Below are 6760 nucleotides of genomic sequence, written 5' to 3' on the forward strand. Positions count from 1 at the left end.
TTTATATATATTAAAGATATTATATATTAAAAATATATATTTATATATATATTATATATACCGGGGCGGGTAGGGACGGGTTCAACCTAAACCCGACCCTGCCCCGCCCCGCCCAAGAACCCGCCCCGTTAAAACCCGCCCCAGTGCGGGGGTGGGTAATTATCCGCCCCAAACGGTAGGGGCGGGATGGGTACCTGCGGGTTCGAGTAGTATTGCCACCCCTATGTGCATTATTATTCTAAATATGAAAGAAAAATTTTGTGAATGAATATCTTTTTGTTTAATATTTTTTTTAGTAAAACTCCGACAAATATTTTCTTAATTTCTTTTGCTTTGTTATATTTATTTACAAGTAATAATGAAACACGTAAAAAAAAGAGTAAAAATAAATTAAAATGAAACATTATCTTATATTTTTTATTGATGGTTTGGATATTTTTTTTTTTACTAGTCAAAAGGAAAATTATTTATTTTTTTCAAATATAACTCGAAGAAAATATATGTAAGAATTACATGACGAAATTGGTCAAATTAATCATTATATAAAGCTTTCTAGCTTTTTTTTATAATCTTAACATTTTATATTTTTTAATAATCTTACTAATTTATTTTTCGTTGTTTACGATATTTTTTAACCCGATAGGTTAAGAATTAATCTGTCATAACTTTGAATTACATTTAAGAATTTATCGTTGAACAATAGATTACTGCATATTCAAAACGAAATTTAAACCCCTGATATTTACTTAATTTCATTTTTACACCTTAAAAAATACAATTATCTTTGACATTCTAGTATTTATATCATCATGTTGGGTTGGAATTCTAACAGAGAATTTAAGAGATAAGAGACAACTTGACTACTTCTAAGACATCCTATTTCTTTTATATCTTATGTTTTATTTTAAACCATATTACATAATCATATATTATATTTTTAATTAAAATATATCATTTAAAACATTTGATTATTATTTAATTTTTATTTTATATTCACTTTTTTTAAATTAATTATTTTTTGATTGTATAAAATTATTAAAATAAACGTTAAATTTTGTTGANAAATATAATATGTGATTATGTAATATAATTTAAAAAACTTAATATATAACAAGAAACGGTCTAATTTATGTAGTAATAGTTAAGTTGTTTTCCATTTTTTAAGTCTTTTTTTTTTAAACTCACATTCAAATATAATTAAAAAATTAAAGAAAAAGATCTTATTTTTTGTCACAATTTATTTTCTATAAAAAATTATTAGAATACTTATTAACAAATAATTTATATCTATGAGACGTTTAAATAAGTTTTTATTTTAAAAAAAGAGACCGTGAATAAAAAATAGAATAAAATAATCAAATTTAAAGACAAAATATGGAAAAATATTTTAATTGTAATACATAATTAAAGATATGTATAAAATATTTAATTTGATATTATATTAAAATTAAATTAAAAATATATAAAAAATTTAATTATTTTAAGAAGAAAGAAAAAAAATTTAATTATAATGATGATAATGTTATAAAATAACTAAATAAGGAAGATAAAATAAAGAAGTGTAAATGAAAGACTCTAGAATTAATATTTACTAATATTAATATCCTACCATAGTAACAATAATTTATATATTAATATTGTATTTGTAGTATACGAAGAGAGAAAGAGAAAGAAAAGTTTTATATTGTACGTGAGAGAGAGAGAGAGAAGAAATGCTTTATTGATTGTAGTGTGTTTTCATTCAAAGGTTTAAGCCTCTATTTATAATGAAACATTTTCAAACTATATTTAATAGAGTCATCCTTAGTAAAGAGAGTTTCTTTGGAAATGGGCATTCACATCATAACTTATCACAACACTCCCCCTTCGATGACCATTTAGGATTATTGCCTCGTTAAAACTTTACTAAAGAAAAATCCAATAGAAAAAAACCTTAGTGAAGGAAAAAGAGTACAATATCCTTTAGTGATGGGGATTGCCTCATTAAAAACCTTGTCAAGAAAAACCTAATAGGAAAAAACTTGACCAAGGGAAAAAGAGTACAGTCTCCCCCTCTTGCCGACATCATTTAATATCTCGAAATCGGCGCATCCCAATCTCATGTACCAATTTTTCAAAGGAGGATTTTGGGAGTGACTTTGTAAATAAATCTACCAGATTATCACTTGAACGGATCTGTTGGATATCAATTTTCCCTTGATTTTGAAGATCATGGGTGAAAAAGAATTTGGGAGAAATATATTTTGTTCTATCACCTTTGATATATCCGCCTTTAAGTTGAACAATACATGCTGTATTATCTTCAAACAAGACAGTTGGAGCTATCTTCTGATCAATCAATCCAAATGATGACAGAATATATTGGATCAAACTCTTCAGCCAATAACACTCTCGACTGGCTTCATATATCGCTAGTATTTCGGCATGATTAGAGGATGTTACTGTAATTGTCTGTTTCGTGGACCTCCATGATATAGCTGTACCACCATATGTGAACAGGTATCCTATTTGAGATCTCTCTTTATGTGGATCAGACAAATATCCAGCATCTGCATATCCAACTAATTGTGACTTGGATCCATAGTGATAAAACAATCCCATATCAACCGTTCCATGAAGATATCGAAAAATCTGTTTGATTCCACTCCAATGTCTTCTGGTTGGAGATGAACTATATATTGATAGTAAATTCACAGCTAATGATATATTAGGTCATGTATTATTAGCAAGATACATTAGTGCTCCAATGGCACTAAGATATGGTACTTCAGGACTAAGGATATCTTCATTTTCTTCTTTAGGACGGAATTGATCCTTTCCCATATCCAAAGATCTTATGATCATTGGGGTACTCAAAGGATGTGACTTATCCATATAAAATCTTTTCAAGATCTTTTCTGTGTATGTTGTTTGATGAATAAAGATCCCACTTTTTGTATACTCGATCTGCACACCGAGGCAAAATTTAGTCTTTCTAAGATCTTTCATATCAAACTCTTCTTTTAGAGTTTTTATAATTGTTGGAATTTCTTCAGGAGTTCCAATGATATTTAAATCATCAACGTACACAGCAATTATAATGAATTCAGATGCAGTTTTCTTTATGAAAACACAGAGGCAGCTAACATCATTCTTGAATCCGTTTTTGGCCAGATACTCAGTAAGATGATTATACCACATTCGTCTAGATTGCTTCAGACCATATAAAGATCTTTGCAATTTGACTGAGTATAACCCTTACGAATATTCATTGGATGATTTAGATATCTTTAGTCCTTCAGGGACTTTCATATAGATATCCCGATATAATGAACCGTATAAATAGGTTGTTACCACATCCATTAAATGCATATGCAGTTTATGATATGCAGATAAACTGACCAAATAACACAATGTTATCGCATCCACTACAGGGGAATACGTTTCTTCATAATCTATACCAGGCCTTTGTGAAAAACCTTTTGCCACAAGTCGGGCTTTATAGCGCACAACTTCATTTTTCTCATTTCGTTTTCTCACAAATACCCATCGGTATCCAACAGGTTTTACATCTTCAGGTGTACGGATTACAGGTCCAAAGACTTCACGTTTTGCAAGTGAGTCTAATTCAGCCTTCATGGCTTCTTCCCATTTTGGCCAATCATTCCTTTTTCGACATTTTTTTACTAATCTTAGCTCAAGATCCTTACTATCATGCATGATATTTAATGCCACATTATATGCAAATATTTCATTGACAATTATCTTATTTCGGTCTCATTTCTCTCTTGTAAAGACATAATTTATCGAGATCTCATCATTTTCACAATTTTCAGGTACCTAAATGTCTTCTGGCATTAAAACTATATCATAATTTTGGACAACTGCAGGTGTCTTTACTATGTCTTTTTCAACAGGAATCGTATTTACCTCTTTTTTTTTCGAGGATTTTTGTTTTTGGAACCGACAGGCCTGCCACGCTTCTGGCGTGTATTTGTTTCGGTGGCAATTTGTCCAACTGGGATATCAATTTAAATTGGGGCATTTTCCGTTGGTATATAAGATTTAGTTATCCTCTTTGTATCGGAAAATGCATCAGGAAATTCATTTGCTATTCTTTGCAAATGTATAATCTTATGAACTTCTAGTTCACATTGCCCTAGTCGAGGATTTAAATGCATCAACAATGATGCATTCCAATTAAGTTCTTTTTTAGGAAGCTTATTCTCTCCCTCTAATGTTGGAAATTTTGATTCATCAAAATGACAATCCGAAAACCGGACTTTAAATACATCTCCAGTTTGTATCTCAAGATACCTCACTATAGAGGAAGAATCATATTCAATATATATCCCCAATTTTCTTTGGGGTCCCATTTTGGTGTGATTAGGTGGTGCAATGGGAACATATATCGCACACCCAAATATCCTTAAATGGGAAATATTTGGCTGCTGGCCAAAAGCTAATTGCATAGAAGATAACCGATGGTAGCTCGTTGGCCTCAAACGAATAAGTGCTACGGCATGTAAAATAGCATGCCCCAAAATCGAAGTTGGGAGATTTATTCTCATAAGCAAGGGTCTAGCAATTAATTGGAGGTGTTTAATAAGTGATTCTACTAACCCATTTTTTGTGTGAATATAAGCTACTGGATATTCAACACTTATTTCATTAGCCATACAATAAGCATCAAAAGCTTGGGAAATAAATTCACCACCATTATCAAGATGAATTGCTTTGATTGGATTTTCTGGAAATTGTGCTTTTAATCGAATAATTTGAGCCAGTAATCTCGCAAATGCCAGGTTGCGAGAAGATAATAAGCATACATGTGACCATCTCGAAGATGCGTCTATTAGGACCATAAAATATCTAAAAGATCCACATGGTGGATGAATAGGTCCACATATATCACCTTGAATCCTTTCTAGAAATTCAGGGGACTCAAATTCAATCTTTACTAGTGATGGTTTTAAAATTAACTTTCCCTGAGAACAAGCAGCACAACAAAATTCACTAGTTTTAAGAATCTTCTGATTCTTTAGTGAATGTCCATGGGAGTTTTCAATAATTCTCCTCATCATGGTTGTTCTCGGATGACCCAATCTATCATGCCAAGTTATGAATTCATTTGGGCAGATAAACTTCTGGTTTACAATGGCATGTGATTCAATTGCACTAATCTTGGTATAATATAACCCAGATGAAAGTGAGGGCAACTTTTCTAATATAACCTTTTTATTTGAATCATGAGTTGCGATACATAAAAACTCATGACTTCCCTCATTCATAGTCTCAATATGATATTCATTTCGGCGAATATCTTTGAAACTCAACAAGTTTCTTAGAGACTTGGTAGACAATAGTGCGTTATTTATTATAAATTTTGTTCCTCCAGGAAACAAAATTATAGCTCTTCCGGAGCCTTCTATCACATTGCCTGAGCCAATAATAATATTAACATATTCTTCTGTTGGCACAAGATGGGTAAAATATATAAAAATTTTAAGAATAGTGTGTGAACTTGCACTATCCGCAAGGCAAATATTTTTAGAATATGTCCTTGTCATTTTTCTTCAAAAACAAATGATAATAATAATAAAATGAGTAGAAGTACATGCACAGTAAAATTATTCACATGAATACTTAACAAACACATACATATATCAAACTATTCCATCATTGATCAAATAGCCAATATTTCCTTCAAAATCCTTAAAGAAATTAGATACATATTAATGAGTGGTGGAATTTTCATCATTTGAAACAAAATTTGTTTCCTTTCCTTTGTCATCCTTTTTCAAGGATGCTTGATAAAGATCAACTAGGTGCCTTGGGGTACGACAGGTACGTGACCAATGGCCCTTTCCACCACAACGGAAGCATTTATCCTCAATTGATTTACTTTGCCCATTGTTTCTTTCTTTATCCCACTTCTGGTGAGATCCTTTCTTGTGAACATAATTTTTTTCCTTCCATAATTTTTCTCGTTACTAAAACTTTGCCATTTACCTCTTTTGGGGTAATAATTTGCCGCATTTACTTCAGGAAATGGGGCGACACCAGCTGGGCGTGCTTCATGATTTCTCAAAAGTAACCCATTGCTGCGTTCAACAACAAGAAAGTAAGAAATTAACTCGGAATATTTTTAAATTCTTTTCCTCGATACTGCTGCTACAGGAGCACATTCGAGTCATGGAAGGTCGAGAAAATTTTCTCTAACATATCGGGTTTGAGGAAGTATCACCGTCTTTTGATGATTATACCTTTCTTCAAGGTTTTTCCACAGATCTGTAGGATCTTTTAATGTGGGATATTCATTTTTCAATTATACGTTAAGATGACGACGAAGAAAAATTATGGCTTTGGCTTTATCATTCTGGGATGTATTATTTTCAGCCTCAAGGGTATCTCCAAGATCCATTGAATCAAGATGGATTTCAGCATCTATATCCATAATAAATAATTATTTTCAAATATATCAAGAGCATTAAATTCAAGATGAGAGAGTTTCAATATAATGAAAATTTGTTACCTGGAGTCTTCCTAAAATTTGATCAGAGTCTTGTGCTGATAACGTGTTATAAAATAACTAAATAAGGAAGATAAAATAAAAAAGTGTAAATGAAAGACTCTAGTATTAATATTTACTAATATTAATATCCTACCATAATAATAATAATTTATATATTAATATTGTATTTGTAGTATATGAAGAGAGAAAGAGAAAGAAAAGCTTTATATTGTACATAGAGAGAGAAAAAATGCTTTATTGATTTTA

The sequence above is a fragment of the Arachis duranensis genome, chromosome 4, assembly GCF_000817695.3.
Source record: "Arachis duranensis cultivar V14167 chromosome 4, aradu.V14167.gnm2.J7QH, whole genome shotgun sequence".
NCBI lineage: Eukaryota > Viridiplantae > Streptophyta > Magnoliopsida > Fabales > Fabaceae > Arachis > Arachis duranensis.